At 36.9% G+C, this 16815-nt stretch overlaps 1 protein-coding gene and 2 non-coding genes across 3 annotated transcripts in view; all 3 read right to left on the bottom strand.

The window, feature by feature from the left end:
• Positions 1-16815, bottom strand: part of Elovl6 (ELOVL fatty acid elongase 6) — a 119468-nt gene that overhangs the window by 100721 nt on the left and 1932 nt on the right. The window lies entirely within an intron of this gene.
• Positions 8010-8082, bottom strand: Trnaa-cgc (transfer RNA alanine (anticodon CGC)). The gene has a single exon. It is a non-coding gene; the product is annotated as a tRNA-Ala (tRNA).
• On the bottom strand, positions 11532-11639 carry LOC143406659 (U6 spliceosomal RNA). Its single transcript, XR_013092289.2, has one exon. It is a non-coding gene; the product is annotated as a U6 spliceosomal RNA (small nuclear RNA).

The following is a 16815-nucleotide window of genomic DNA, read 5'->3' as shown; positions in this document are numbered from 1 at the left end:
ATAAAATAAAATAAAATGAAATTTAGAAACTGAACCTCAGTTAAACTCATTCACAATCCAGATATAAACGTATAATGTGTTCACCCACAGTTTAGGGATAAAATTTCTACTTCAAAGCACTGCAGTAAAGAAACCATGAGATAACATGAAGATACTGTGTAAAACTTAAATATTGATCCCTTTAATGTTAAGGTTGATGACTTAACTAAAACTTATTACAGTAAGTGAATGCTATATATATATACTAATTCATTTAGTCAACGCAACAACTCTATTGGGTCAATAATATTATTCTCATTTTACAGACAAGGAAACTAAGGTTCAGAGAAGACACATGATCCCCTCGGCATCACAGAGCTAGTAAATGACTAAAGAAAGATTATAATCCAAGAAGATTGGTCCTGGAGTCACACTCAGTCTGTAATCCCATGGCCCTCTGTGTGATGTCCTGCGTTACATGAATCAGCAGAGACATTAACAGCAAATAGTCTAAACAGCACCCTGCTTTGGTAGGCTATGGAAGATCTAAGAAACAGAATACCTAAGGTTGAAGAGATACTTTCTGATATACCTAAGGTCGAAGGACATATTCTGATATCAGTGGTCCCAATGCTTGGTCAATGTTGGGTCAAGTTTTAAGGATGTCCGGTCAGGTCATGTGTAAAGCTATTCTTGAGGCCTTATTTGTATGTTGCTTGGGCATGATTCTTCTACTTCCATTAGTAAGGTCACACACAGAGCTCTATCTTTAGAGATAAAAGAGTCATTTTAAAAATAACTTACTCTTAACATTACCAGGAATAAATCATCATTAATAAATCTACTTTTTAATCAGACCATTCTGTTTGTGAGAAATCATGTAAAAAGTTACCAAGATGATTCTGACTACATCAATCTTAAATCTTTCCTTTCTTCTCATGCCCATGGTTGTATGCTAGCTAGCATGGTGGAGGGGCACCTTACACCCAACCTTTCCCTTCCTCCACGGACAAATTGACTTTACCTAATTCTGCATGGAAGGCAATGTGCTTGCCCTAAAGGCCAAAGCAAGATTGGCACGATGATCTCAAGGCAGTCAGTGTCTCCATCGGTGAACAGCCTAAGGGTGGGTGAAGAAATCCCGATCATCTTTGCCATTGAGTGGTCTAGAAGTGAGGCATGTCCAGAGATTAAGTTTAATCAACAATAAGTGCAACTCCTTACATAAATTTACCAAGTATAAATTGGATTGGAGGCTCCTCCTTGGTAAGGAAGAGAACTAAAAGAAGGCTCCTGTGCACACTGCTCCTTCTGTTCTATTTGGGAGACTGGCGCAGAAAGGGTGGTGATATGACAGCCATCTTGTGACTATGAAGAAAAATGGATTAAGGATAGCAGATCAGAAACTACGAAAGAATTTAGATCTTTATGAGAAATTATACCCCAATGATTCAAATGTACGAATCGCCAAGATCATTGTAATGTCATGTGTAGCTAATAAAAAATAAATAAAATCAAAAAAATTTTTTAAATTTAAAAATAAATAAATAAATAAATAGAAGAATTTAGATCTTTGACAACATTATTAAACCACTAAATAACCACAGAGGCTTCCAACCAGATTCATATAAAATAATCAAATATCTTTATGTTTTAAGCCTTAGTTAATTAAGTTCTGTTACTTGCAATTCAAAGTATCTTGACAGAGTTCCTCAATTAACAAGTAAATTCTGAACAGCAAACTGATGAATATTACCAAAATAGGACATAATCCCTAAAGGGAATAACCTGAAATTTATTGCATCTTTTATTCCACTGGTTCAAATTAAAACCACTCTAATGTATTTTTGTATTTTTCAAAGCTACTAGTTTTCTTTTTCCTTAAGAAAAATTCTTCTAAGAATATTAGATAATAATATGCTAATATACAAGAGTAATACACATTCCTCAAACTTTTCATGTGTCAGCTAGAGCATTAAATTAAAAAAAAAAATGTTAACTCCACCATTGACAGTTTAGTGCAGGAAGTATTTAAAACAGAAAAAGAACCATTCTATTTTATAAAGAAAAAAAAGACTACAGAAAAACATAGTGTGATAACATTTGTGTTAAAAATAGAAATATAAAGGTAAGTAGAAAGAAGGTTTGAAAAGATTTGCACCAAGCCAAGGTTGGTGGCACATGCCTGTAATCCCAGTTATTTGGGAGGCTGAGGCAGGAGGATTTTAAGTTTGAGAGCAGCCTCAGCAATTTAGCAAGGCCCACAACTAATCAAGACCCTGTCTCAAAATAAAATATAAAAAGGACCGTGAATGTGGCTCAGTGGTTAAGCACCCCTGGGCTTAATACCTAGTATCAACCAAAACAAAACAAAAAAAGATTTATATCAAAATGTTTATATTTATCTCTGGGAGTAACATTATTTTCTTCTTTATGCTTAATTGTCTCTCCTAGATTTTCTATAGTACATAAATAAAGTTCTTGTTCCATACCTATTCCTAGAAAGCAAAAACTATAACTGATAGAAGTTTATTTCCTTTAAAAATTACTTCAGGGACAGTATACATCTTGCTTTATTAAAATGAACCCTACAACTCCTCTATGTTAAATCTTTTTTATAAAAGATTATATGATATCTCCATAATTCCAATACTACAGATGCACATAATTTAACTAATAAATCAAACCAATATGCATATTTTTTCAGAAAGTCAGATAAAAAATATTAAATCACTAACCTCAGCTGAACTCACAAGAAAACAGGAATAATACTTTTCATTTTTCAAATGAAAAACACAAAATACACCACCAATTTAAGCTAACTTTTGAACACAACTGGCAAACTATTGATGGTCTCACCTAAAATCAATGAAAATATAAATTTATAGGATACTTTAGAAAAGTACAACATTCCAAATATCCTACATATTGCTAATCAACAAGACATATGGAGCTGTTATATTGTAACTACCTAAGGAAAACAGTTTAGATCTATCACAGCAAGCTCAAACATAATAAACCACAAGCATAAAAAAGTCTATGTTCTTTCCACTGAGTAAAATTTAATCCTGAAGGAGGCATCAAGTTGCACCCACGTTTTATTAGTTGGTAGGACAAACAAATTTCCCCAGCTTTAGAATCTCTGTCCTGGTCCCTCTAGCACTAGTGGAGGGGGGGGGAAGTTGGGGTGAGGGGGTGGGGCCCAGACATCAAATTTCTTGTGGGAAAGAAATATTCCCCACAAAATTACAGAACGTTAACTCAGATGATGAACTCACAAATCTCTGAGGCAGAGTTTTTATTCTTTATCCATGGTGTGTTTCCTTTTTGTCATTGTGACCAAAATACCTGACAAGAACAACTTAGAGGAGGAAAAGTCTATTTGGGTCTCAATTTTAGAGGTTTGGTCAATGGTTAGTAGAATTCACTTTTCGGGACCTGATGTGAGTCTTTTAGTTTGACTGGTATAGTTTTCCATAATTGGTGTGTTATTTCATGCATGTGATACAAACTTAATTTTTTTTTTTTTAAAATTGGGGGCATGCCTGAATTCTCCATATGAAATAACATCAAATCTAAGGCTAGTGCATTGATTTCTTCTTACTGTAACAGCAAAACTAAAGGTTAGGATGAATCTTTGCCAGATTTAAAAAAATAAGTCTCATCTGTTTACTATAGTATTCATCTTAGTATTAAAATTGAAGATTATTTTCAAAATTAAGTTTAAATATTAGGATATGAAAATTCTTAATATTTTAAAAAGTCAAATATAATATTTCTTCTTTCTATTAGAAGGGCATTGAGTCTACATATTTACAGTAATTGCTCTAGTCACAACATTTCAAGTTTAGTAAGCTGTAATTTCCATGTCAGATATAGACATGTGGCCATAAACTATGAAACAATGTATGTTATGCTTTATTTGAGTTAGTTAACTTTAAAAATTTTTTAAATAAATTTCTATAAGAAAATGTTTCCCTTACAAAAAAAATTACCTGTGAAAAGTGAAATGTGCATTTTCTACTCATACTACAAAAGGAAGTCATAAATATTTAATACATTAAATGGTTAAATTCACTATAAGAAAAATTATCTTACGAGGAAATAGTATTTTAGTGCTCTCCAAGAAACATCAAGTCTAATATACCTAAACATTAATTATACTAATTCAACTGGCATAGAACTTATTAGAATATTAATTACACTAAGACTAATTTTCTGTAGCACTTATTTTCTATAAGTGTAAAACAGCATTTTATTATTCTGTAGTAGTTTGTTTTCTTGCTTCCAGAAATCATTAAATGTCTATAACTGAACAATGGAATTTTGTCTAAATTTAGACAGAGGACTGAACAAAAGACCTTCATTGAATCATTTAGAGATTTTTGAACAATTAGTATCTCAAAGGATTTTGAACTTTCTGCTTTAACCTCCCTTTCCCCTACTGTACCCTGCTTTCTGACAAGGACAGCCGACAGGAAGAGACTAGTATGAAAGGGCAAATTCTAGATTTAGTCTAACTTCCTAGAGTCTGGCTAATTTGGTCAACTACAGGGTAATAAGATGTGGAAAAAAAAAAAAAACAAACCCATAACCCTGTTTTCTGTATACTCAATGGCAGTCCTCCGCCTCTCTCATTTCTCCGAGAGAAGTCTGGAAGAATCCAAAGCAAGGACCCAAGACTGATGAGATCTGCTCCTCAAAGCAGTCCTGGGAAAAGCCCTGCCATTGCTCCCATCTAGACTCTTGGGACTTCCGACAGGACCAGATACACCAGACTCTCTCAATCCAGAGCCTCTGGACAGGGCACACTGTCCCCTTACATCCTTCATTTCAGAATGCAACAAGACCTCACCAGGTCCCCTAAATCAGACACAATCACCTAGGCATTCTGCAGTGCTAGATAGATCTGATGATGATATATTCCAGGTATGTGTGCAGCCTTTGTTTCCAGGTGCCATCAGGTCCCTGAGCCAATTATCTGATTCATTTGGTCTCTCCAGGGACAGGTTTATGTTTAATCTTTTATCTCTATTAGATTAGATGACTATTGCCCCTAGAGAACCTTTGCCCCATTAGACACATTCCTGAGTCCATACATAAAAATAGCAATGTTAATGTCTTTTATCAGTCTCCCTTAAAGAATATGACCCCTTCCTACTTAAAATTTAAAAAAAAAAAAAAAAATCACACAGTTTAATGTATTATTTGGAGAAAGAAGTTTAACGTAACATCAACAATATGGCTCATTTCTACCTTAATCTAAAAAAGTGTATTTATTTGGAGTAAAAATGTACAGTTCAGTGTCCTCAAAGACTGCCTTTACATTTAACTGTATTGCTCATTTTAATGGTAATTCAAAAATGCATTTGTATTTACAATACATTTTGTTACCCAACACCAGATAATTGTAAAATGAAACATCTTCTTATAATAAACATCATTATAAGAATCATAAGCACATAACAGCTAACGAAAATAGGATAACACCCATCATCACCCAACTCACACAGTCCCAGAATGTAACATAAATAGATTACAGAATGCCACCTTTGCACAACTATTTTTTGCCATTTTAGCATTATTTTCTTCCAGTTTCTTTTTTCTTATGCATGCAATGCCACCCTTCCTTATCCCACAAAGAAATCTTTTTTTATGTCACTTTTTTTCTGATTGGAGGAGATGACTTGAATAAGTAAAAAAGTCCTACTAGATTCCAATATTAGCAAGAGTTCACTAAGTATCAGTCACACAAAACTGATACCATTTCCTCTTAAAAGTAAATTTAAGTGAAGAGAATAAAATAAGTATTTTTAAAGCACTGGACATTCTCCCATGATTCACTTAATACAAATATGTACGGGGATAACACAATCAGACACATTTGAAAGTGAATGAAGAGCCAGACACCCCTGTGTTCATCTACTCAACACACACTGACTGCAACTCCATGCTAAGTTCTGTGGTAGGTACTGATTTCAACACCAGAAGAGAAAATAGTAATCTGTTTATGAACCAAGTGCTGCAAACCACAAGGAAGGATTTCAAGTGGGTGGGAAGAAAAAAGACTTTGGAATTCAAATCTGAATAAGCAGGTGTAGGATAAGGGCTGCTTCAACAGGTAACACTAGAAAGGTAATCTGGAGCCAGATATTGAATGCCCTTTCAAACCTTTTAAAATAACTTGGATTTGTCAATAGACAGTGGGAAACCATTGAAGGTTTTTCACTACTAGAGCAGCAGGATGAGATCTGTGACTGACTTAGACAATGCAGGAGACTACAGAAGAGGGGGGGGCATTGACAGAGGAGGCACAAGGCAACCATGAGGGCCAGAAGGCAGCCATGGCTAATGAAATGAACAGGTGGAAATGTAACTGAGAAACAGCACAGGCAACTGGGTTGTGGATCAGAGACGAGAGAGGGGGGAGCTGGGGTGCTGAATTACGTCTCTATCTGTGTAATGACATAATACAGAGCAGGGCAACTGAGGACGAGGAGATCAGTGGTTTTGAGAAGACAGCCCCAAACAATGTGGGGCAGAACCAGAGCAGAGCAGTGCTTCTCCACCCATCTGCAACCCTCCACAGACCTGCTAAATCGGAATCTCTGGGATGCTACCTGTGCATGCATATTCTGGGGAAACAAACTGCAGAGAGTCTGGCCCAAATGCCTGCTTGAGGTTCACAAAGACAACATTTTCCTCAAACTTTTATTGCCCTGCATTTCCCTCTTATCAGTAGAAAAAGAATTTCAATAATTACAAGGAACTAGAGAAGAACCAGGTACCAAAGTGCTACAATCCGATGCATTATCAGCACTCCCAAAATAGAGGTTCAAAAACTTATTTCTGAAAGATAGTGGGGACACTAATGCATTTTCTTCACCACATTTTCATCTTCATATACGGGAAAGTGGGGGAAGAAAATGCAGTTAGTGTCAGAACTGTGAGCCCTAATCAAAACTAGGACTCATGGAGGACCGATAACCTGCCAGTCAATATGGAAAAGAATCTTCAGGTCAGTGGGAAAAAGAACTTTCAAGCAATCAGAGGCACCCCCAGTGGAATGGGCTGAAAGCGGATTCTCAGTGAAGTTCTCTGAACCTGGATGACCCAAGTCAAAATTAGAGCATTGCTTCACTGGGTGTTGAAACCGCAAATCCTAAGTATATGCAATGGGACATCTGAAACAGGAATCACTGCAGTTGACAGGGGCCCAGTGGGTCAGTCCATTTATGAACTTCTGAATTACTGGCCTGGAGACTAGTTATAAAACTCCAGAAGTGGCCAGGCATGGTGGTACATATCTACAATCCCATCAGCTCAGCAGACTGAAATAGGAAGATTGCAATTTCAAAGACAGCTTTAGCAACTTAGCAAGGCCCTGAGCAACTTAGCAAGACCCTGTCTCAAAATAAAATATTAAAAGGACTGGGAATGTGGCAGTGGCTAACCATCCCTGGGTTCCATCCCTGGTACCACAGGGAAACAAACGAACAACAAAAGACTAATAGTAAGAAAACAAAGAGAGCAAGCTGTCCACGCAATGCCAACTCCAGGAGTGAACTAGTAGCCAGCAGGGAAATGAACACAGATGGAAGAAGCTTCCTCCTCCCCATTCCAAAGGTATGATGGTCTCCTATTTTACTTTACTAAGAAACACAACAGCCAGGCCTTTGTCACTGAAACAAAAGAATTATTAAACAATAACCAAGGACTCGCTTGAAGCATAGTATTGCAAACTCATAATCCCTACATTTTTAGCCACTATCATTTCACTAATTGATAGAGTGATTTTTATCTTCAATGTGTAACACATACAAAGACTGTATACTTTTACTCGATATATGATTACTTGAGACAATCTTGGGTGTTTTATAGAAAATAAATCTGTAATCAGTGTCTATTACTAGGGCTGCCTATAGTTCACACTATTATGTGGCTTTGAGACAAAGCATAGCTTCTGAAAGAGTTTCAAAATGTGTTTAATAAAACTGGCTCCACACTTTTTAGTAAACCACATTTTTTTTTGGTGGTGCTGGGGATCGAACCCAGGGCCTTGTGCATGCGAGGCAAGCACTCTACCAACTGAGCTATATCCCCAGTCCAACACTTTTTAAATATATTTTCCTTTAGTTGTAGAAGAGCACAATGACTTTATTTTATTTATTTATTTTTATGTGGTGCTAAGGATCGAACCCAGTGCCTCACGTGTGATAGGCGAGCGCTCTATCTCTAAGCCATAACCCCACCCCTAAACCACATTTATATGAACAATGTTTTGTCTTGCAGAACTTTATAAAGGAGTTTGTAAATTTCTTGAAGGCAGAGTTGGTGTCATACTTCTCTGTTCCCCTTGGGGCCCACTTTCATGGTGGCTCCTACATGAGAGGCTCTTTTTCATGTTATTTGCAGATTGATATATGGCCATTTTGGGTCACCTCAGGAATTTACTTATGATTCCATCTAATCTCCCACTTGTGTCTTGATCCCATAATGTCTGGTGCAGACAAGAATAATGGTGAAATAAAAAAATGTGCAGGGCACTGTTCTAAAGGTTTCTAAAACTCCAAGGCACAATATTTTATTTAAGCCTCACAACCAACTCAGGTAAACTGGTTGACTTCTTTGTCATTATATGCATCATCCCTAACAGCAGTACTGTAATCAGCTCCAAGTTAAAGAGGAGACCAAAAGAAGAGAGTCTAATGAGACTACCAAAGATCACTCAGCTCCTACATGGCACAACAAGGATGTGAGCCAGCCACACTGGCTCCACAGTCCATGGGCTTAACCACTTCACTACCATCCCACAGGGAATACCCATTGCCACACCTGTAAAAACCTGAAAAGTTAAAGCAACTAATAAAACATTAGTTCAAATATAGGACAGCAATAATCTCCCTGTAATTATATTGTTTAGGCTGAAGCCAACAGAGGATGTCCTTTCTCTTCTTCCACTTTTCCTCCTGAGGGTATTGACCTACGGGTTACTTATAAAGAGACAGGCACACATACACCAAAAGAGAAAGGGAGAGAGAGAGAGAGAGCGAACTTCAGGGGATTATTCCGAATAAAAAAATTATTAGCACCTCAATGTGCTCAGCATTGAGAGTGGGTCAACCCAAAAAACATTAAGTAGCCACTGAGGATTATGGTTTTCATGAACAAAAAAAAATATTTACTGTGAAAAGAGGAAAAAAGCAACATAGAAAAGTATGATGAGATAGTATGTAATGTCAAGTGCCCACAGCGGTCTCCAGAACATATGTTGTTATGTAGCAAATAATCTAAATACACGAAAACCCTGAGAAAGAGACATGGCAAACTAGCAATGCTTGCCTCTGGGTAAGAATTAAAACAGTTTGCTTTCCAACAACTTTATATTTTTTAATGTCCTCATTTCTTTGTCCTATAATAATGATTTTTTCACTTTAGACTCAGGAAATAGAGAGCTGGCATGTAGCTTGGTGGCTCAGCATTTGCCTGGCCTACACAAGGCATGAGTTTCATCGCCCAGACCCTTAGGGAAAAAAAAAAAGTCTTCTTTCAGTCTTCACATTGTAGGAGCTGACCTGCAAGAAGAGGGAGATTCCCAGCCTACACATATTTTTCTGTCAACAGGGGGTGGCTGTTACCAGCAACTACTAAAGCCTGTCCCGAGGTAAGCCTGGCTACTGGTAGTGCCAGATGGATACACGGACTCCCTGAGTCTAGAACCATGCTGAGAATGCGAGGTGAATATCACAGAGAAGCAGGCACACAGCATTCCGCAGGCTGAAGCTTTGTTAAAAAATATTCCAAATCTGTGCACCATGGTTTGTTTTCAATCAAACTGAGAATGTTTTGTGGTAGGAACATCATCAAAGGTGTCATGACTTTCTGTGATTATAAAAGTGTTGACAGATACTAAACAAGTGACATTCAGAAAGTAGTAATTCTTCATGATTAAAGTATTTACACAGTTTACTGTTTGTGATACCCACTAAAGTTAATACCGGCTTTTCTGTAGTTATTCTAGCCTTAAGTGTTCAGGATCCACTTAGTGACAATTATGATTCAAGATGTGGTTCTCTGGACTAAAACCACAGGAATGCTTGAAGGCAGCCAAGTTTTCCAAGTGCACTGTTTGACTGATTGAGTATTTATTAGCATTCAAATGAGGGAATGATTGGGGCCTGGGTGATTCCTGCCCCCATCCAAGCTTTAGGCAGGGAGCCCATTTCTCCTTTTCCTGTCCCGACAGACCTATCCCTGACAGAGCCAGACAGATGTTAAAAGATAATACATAGAAGGGTGGCTGTGGGGACTTAAAAAACCAAAAACCTTTTAAAAGAATGCTTGCAATCACTGCTCCAGGATGAAGAAAATGTACCCTATATTCAAAGATCTTTAAAGTCTATACTAAAAAAGTCATAAAGTTGAAGGGAAACTGCAGAAGATAATATTTAGGGCACATTTTTCTTGTAAAATACCTTTTACCTTCTTATAACGATAAACACTGCTAGTCCAGACCTTAAATGCTAAGGGCACTCATAGACTTTGACAGAACTTTCAGATACTTAGAAAGTTATAGAACAAATCTTTCATCAGACTTATTTATTTTTCTTCATTAAGCCTCCAAAAGCAGAATCATGAAATTCTTAGCTTTGAAGCATTCAATTTCACTGAACTGACTTCACCTATAAAAGTCAATGACCCCAGTTAGGGCAGGCCTAGCAGCTTGTGGAAGGAGCTAAGCAACTGAGTCCAAAGTCAGGAAAACTTGAAGGTTTCAGCAATTATTAATCATATTGGAAGTTCTTTTAATTCAACAATAATGGATATAAGCCTAAAGTGCTAAATATTTGATTTTTGTAGCTTGAAACTTATGTCAATTATTTAACTAGTCCTTTTTTTTTTAATGACAGCAGTAGAAAGTATTTTGCAACAAATTTTAGAAAAGTATGTTCAGCTCATCAAGATGTTTTTATGGAAGCAAGAAATGGAGAAGACATGATCTTTCATAGGCACTACTTTCATTATTTTCAAGCCACTTTTAACATATGCTATGCACATCTACGTGTATGTGTGTTCATCATCTAGGTGAGTGTCTGGGCTCTCCTAAAAGAGAAAAATGGTAAACATGCATTTCATTGATCTTTTCAGTCAACCTCAAAGAATGATCCTGTATACTCTGCGTAAGAATTAACAAGTAGCCAATTCAGAAACTCAGCTTAAAAATTCAAAAGATCATTTTTTAAAAAACTAGCTGCAAGGATAGGTATCAATAAAATTAAGGATTAAGCTAAAACATCTGAAGTGTATCATTTAGAAAATGGAACTGTTTTACTTAAAATAAATAATCACAAACCTCATAACAATTGTATCAATATTGTCCCTATGATATTACAATTAGAAAATTTTCAACAAGTTTTAGAAAGAAAAAATTAATATATGAAACCCTGAAGGTAACAGAATTATTATACTTTTGTACTACAAAATCATGAATGATTATCTATCCAGTAAAATTGCCTCCAAGCCACATAACTAGTTTTTCTCAGCATTTTTTTAAAAATAAGGAATGCTTTAGAAATCTGTTTCATCCTTGGGCAGGGACCATGCTGATCTCTGTAGTGTTCCAACTGCAGCATTTTATCTAATTTATCTCAGCAGAGATAAATAAGCCTTTTTTAATTGTATACTTTTTTGTACAAAGTACAAGGCTTAAAGTTAAATTTCAAAAAGTTCAAAATGAATAAATGAATGAATAAAAGATTTTCTAAAAGACCCTGCTATTCCAATATACTAGGAATAAAGAAACATAAAACTAAAAATCATGAATGATCAAGAAGAAATGAATCATGACAGTCAGGCATGGTGGCACACACCTACAGTCCTAGCAACTCAGGAGACTGAAGCAGGAGGATTGCAAGTTCAAAGATAGCCTCAACAACATAGCAAGACCCTATCTCAAAATTAAAAAATAAAAAGGTGTAGGGATATAGCTCAGTGATACAATACCCCTGGACTCAATACCCACCCCCCCCCCAAAAAAAAAAAAATAAAAAAGAATTGAACTATAACAAATACATAGGTGTGAACTCAGATACGACATATTGTCCTATGTTTTGGGGATGACTCTTATACAACAAACTTAAAATTACAAATTCTTTTTTTTGTTTTTACTAGCAGGCAAAGCTTTTTTAAAAAGGGGTAATCTACCTATAAAATAAATCATTGGAGATGCTGTTTTCAAAAAAAGTTCTCTGATGCAGTAGCACACACTTGTGATCCCAGCAGCTTGGGAAGCTGAGACAGGAGGCTTCAAGGAAGAAGAGCCCAGACACTCACCTAGATGATGAACACACATACACATAAATAGGAAACAAGACCCTAATTAACTTAGCAAGACCCTATCTCTAAATAAAATAAAATTAAATTTAAAAAGGGCTGGGGATGTAGCTCAGTGGCTAAGCACCCCTAGATTCAATCCCCAGTAGACCCCGCCTCACAAAGTCTTCTGAATACCTACTTCAACATTACACATAAGTACCTGCTGGTATACAAGAATATAGAAAAGAAATTAAGTTATGAGCCTTAACATTACAATAAAGCCAAGCTACGTTTTCATTCAGATTTCCCAGGGTTATCAACAGGAATGATGTATGTGGTATAGGTAACTTTTCTAAGTAAATGCCTGAACTCACCTAACAAAGATAAATGGAAAGCAAATGGAAGGAAGCAGGTGGATTTGAGGTAGGGAATAATAGAGAGGTGAGGCAAATCTTGTGGACTGATGTCTGGTTCCTGTTAATAAAGGGCAGAATAGCTCACCTGTCCCTATATAAGAAAAATTAAGCAAATCATCAAGGCAATTTTTGGATAATTAATTTCAGAAAATTAATTATCTGGACCTAAAATATTCCAGATCACTGATGAGAAGATGAATTCTTGAATCGTCATAATAGTGCCATACTCAGTTTTACTTTCTTGGCTAGCAACTAATTAGATAGCTATTCTATGCCTTCCTAAGTATTTCCAAGTCTCCATCTTGTTCATAGCTTTTCCACTACCTGAGCTGAAAGACTCTCCTTTTCAAGGTATAATGCAAAGCAACTCTTGGATACAGAGTGGTCAACTTTAGAATTGGATCCCCTAATGTACCATAACAGTTTTGGAAGCATCAAAATAAATACAAGAAGCAATCTTCAGGATACCACAAAATTGCTAATTTAACAAGACGTCCTAAGTAAAGATTTTTTTCACCAATATAGTAACAAATGCAAACACATAGAAATGGATAATATAGTTACAAAACAATATAAGTTAAGGTGCTCTTATCCTTGGAAATCAGAAACAAGGATCACAAGAATATAGATCATTTCTTTACTTTCTTTTTTTTTCTTTTTCTTAACCACTGAGCCATATCCCCACTCATTTATTTTTTTATTTTGAGACAAGGTCTTGCTAAATTGTTCAGGACCTCCCTAAGTTGCTAGGGCTGACTTCAAACCTGCGAACCTCCTACCTCAGCCTCCTGAGCTGCTGGGCCCAGCTATACGTCATTTCTTGAAAGATACACGAAAGCTCAAATCAAAGTTCCCATACAACTTTTTTTTATTATTTTCAAGGATCACAACATAGATCACATTTTCCTTTCTATACATTTTCTGCTTTTTGCTCTTAACCTACCACATATGACACCTATATCCCAGTGATTTCTAAAATTTACTGGATGACACACTGAATTCCTCACACTTAAGACTTTTTAATCTTAAAAATATTAAGAACTGTGAGTCTCCAAAGTAGGTGGCAACAATATAACGAGTATAGCATGGACACAGTATTTTCCTAGACAGCTGACCCAAGCCATATTTGCTGTAATGCTAATAATGACTAAATGAAACTCTGGCCTATTCTGTTCCGTGGCCATAGGCTGCACTAATTTCCAGCAATATTTCTGGATGTTGCATGCAGCACATCACAGGTGAATTTAAGGGAGCAATTCAAAGCAATTCTCATTACAGGAAAAGTAATGACCTAGTATTGTGCCTTCATTTGAAAAGTCCCACCAGCCTTATATTGCTATCTTTTGAATAAAATACTAATATAGGATTATAATGCTCTTTCTAGTTCTTGAATCCTGAATTGTACATTCTGTTACTTTCCAAACCTCATATATAAGAAAGGATATATAGATGAGCAACTCCTTTTAAATTCTTGCCATTTTTTCCTTTGGTAAAATCAAATTTGTGAATAAAGTTTTCCTCTGCAAGGACAAAATTTAACTCTAGAAATCTCTATCTCCTAACTTTATAATAAAGAATACGAATATAAAAACAATAAACTCCTTATAACCATCACCACAGTAAGAAAGAGAGCAGAAAGTCAGAAAAAGTACAAAGCACTGAAAGGCTGGATGTGTGAAGGATGCCAGGAGATGGGGGAGGGTTTCATGAGGTTCTAGGCAAGCCCTCTGATGACGTCAACTCACATACATAATGTTACAGCAGTCAGCACAGGCCTCCTGCTTTCTTATTGGAGAACACTGTGTCAGCCGACATCAGAAGATAATCATCATTGGCTAGACAATTACAACCGGAGCAACTAGCATCCACTGTTGTTAGCACAAACCTGGCAGGCTGCTGAAAGAGGAGAAAGCAGAGCCTGGCTTTCCCTCTCACTCAATGAATTTTATGTTGCCTTACCAATCTTTTCCCTTGCTAGCAGCACTTACGAATCAAGTCAGCTATTAGTGAGAATAACAGGTAAAGGCCAGACATCTCATAAAAGAACAACGTGTCTCTATTTTCAATGCTGTAAAATCACAAGGAGTTTTCAGTGTAAAATTGGAACTCAAAAACACTACTTGGAGCTAAAAGCAGGCAATTTCCTCTACCTCATGTAAGAAACTCTCACCCAGATAATATTACTCAAGATATTTTTAACTGGACATGTAGTTTTAGGATGTGCCTCAGGATGATTCTCCAGGGATATACTTATTACTTCCCATTTTTTGCTAATTTATTATATATGAAACTATTTGATACCAAAAAAAATTTTTTTTTCTATGTAGTGCTGAAGATCAAACCCAGTGCCTCACACATGTGAGGCCAGCACTCAGCCACTGAGCTACAACCCCAGCCCCTGATACAAAAATGTTTAAAACCTACAGTATTCACTTCATGTCTAGGCCAATGAATATCAGTTTAAACATTAAAGCAATAAACTTGATAGACTTGTGTCAGTCCAACCCTTTAAAATATATAAAAACACCACTTCAAAAATAGGGCCCCATTCCCTGAATGTTTGCTAAGTTAGCAAGTCGGAATCTTAGAGTGTGTTTAACAAATTCTTACTCTAGATCCTCTTGAATGATGTTAGTTAGCACAGCCAAAATACAGGCAAAGCACATTCCTGGCCCTTCTCACAATTCTTCAAAAGCCTGTTGAGCTCATTAATGACAGAAACATTCTAATTCCCTAAATTAGTAAGTTTTGTTTGAGGCTATGTCTAAGATTTTTAATGACAATTACAAATAAATTCTCAAAAGACAGGATAGTGGGATTAAGGTTGTGGCTGAGGGGTAGAGAGCTCACCTAGCACATGGGAGGTTCTGGGTTAGATCCTCAATACCACATAAAATAAAATAAAGGTATTGTGTCCAACTACAACTAAAAAACAAAATATTAAAAAAAAAAAAAAAAGACAGGGTAGAAGCTTCTCTTCATGGTGTTTTTCTTCCAGAAGTTATTTTAAACCATTTTAAGAGAATGGGTCTGAGAAAGTTAAGACTCTGTAGTTTCCTAAAATTTCCCCCTCCCCCCAAAGGTCTATGCCCTTCTGTTAACAAAGGAAATTCTTTTTAAAAAATCTTAATTTTTTTCTTATACACCTATCTGAAAATTTTTTGGCTGTTTTGGGGGGGGGTAAAGACAGTTCTAAAATTGGATCACCAGGATATTGAGAGAAATGCACTGGGGTAAAAGAAGAAAGCAAGACAATTAGTGTCAAAAAGAGTTACAAGAAAGGTGTAACTCCCAGCAGGGCTCTTGGACTGTAATATGCAACTCACGAACATAAAATTAACAAACAAGGCAGCAGGAGGGGAAAAATCACAAACTGATTGTAACATGGATTGAAAATGCAAGGGAAGGACAAGCATGTTAAATCTTGGATGTATTTTAATTTAACTCACTGGATAAGCATTTGCCAGGTATCTATCAGGTGCTTTGAAACATCAAAAATGGAATAAAGATTGTGCCCTAAAGATCTGATGGTCTGGTAGAGGGCACGTATATAAATTTATAAGTGCCAGGAAAAGATATTGCCAGAAGACAGATAAAGAGCCAGGAGGAAACAGTGGTAAGGGCTTAACAGGCAAACAGATTGGTGCATTTTTGCTACTTTCAGTCCTGTGAGTACTAATTCAGCGAACGCAGAGAAGAGGCGGGAAATGGTCCTGGGACAGGCATAGGAAGTGGCCTTAGAGAAAAAGCAACAAACAAATAAAGAGGCAGTATCGACCGCGGTGGTGTAAGGAAGGGCTAACAGTGAATGGAATCAGCCGGCAGGGCAAGGGGAAGCCGACTCCGGAAAGGCAGATCCAACCAGGAGGCACCCAGTCATGGGCACAGCAAACATTAAAAAAGGTAGAGCACACGGGGCTACTGGAGGAGAAAGATAGGCACAAGGTAGTGCAGCAAGAAAAGACACGAAAAACGGCTGCAGAGAAGACCTGAGCCCTAAGCCGGCCCGGAGCTCTCTCCCGCCGTCCGCCAGCTTGGGTCACCGCCCCCTCCCTGCCTTCAGCGCCACCCTCTAAGCGGGAGGAGGAAGTGCAACTAGGGAAGC

The sequence above is a fragment of the Callospermophilus lateralis genome, chromosome 8 (assembly GCF_048772815.1).
Source record: "Callospermophilus lateralis isolate mCalLat2 chromosome 8, mCalLat2.hap1, whole genome shotgun sequence".
NCBI lineage: Eukaryota > Metazoa > Chordata > Mammalia > Rodentia > Sciuridae > Callospermophilus > Callospermophilus lateralis.
The sequence above is the reverse complement of the archived record's forward strand: the minus strand, read 5'-3'. Positions and strand labels throughout refer to the sequence as shown.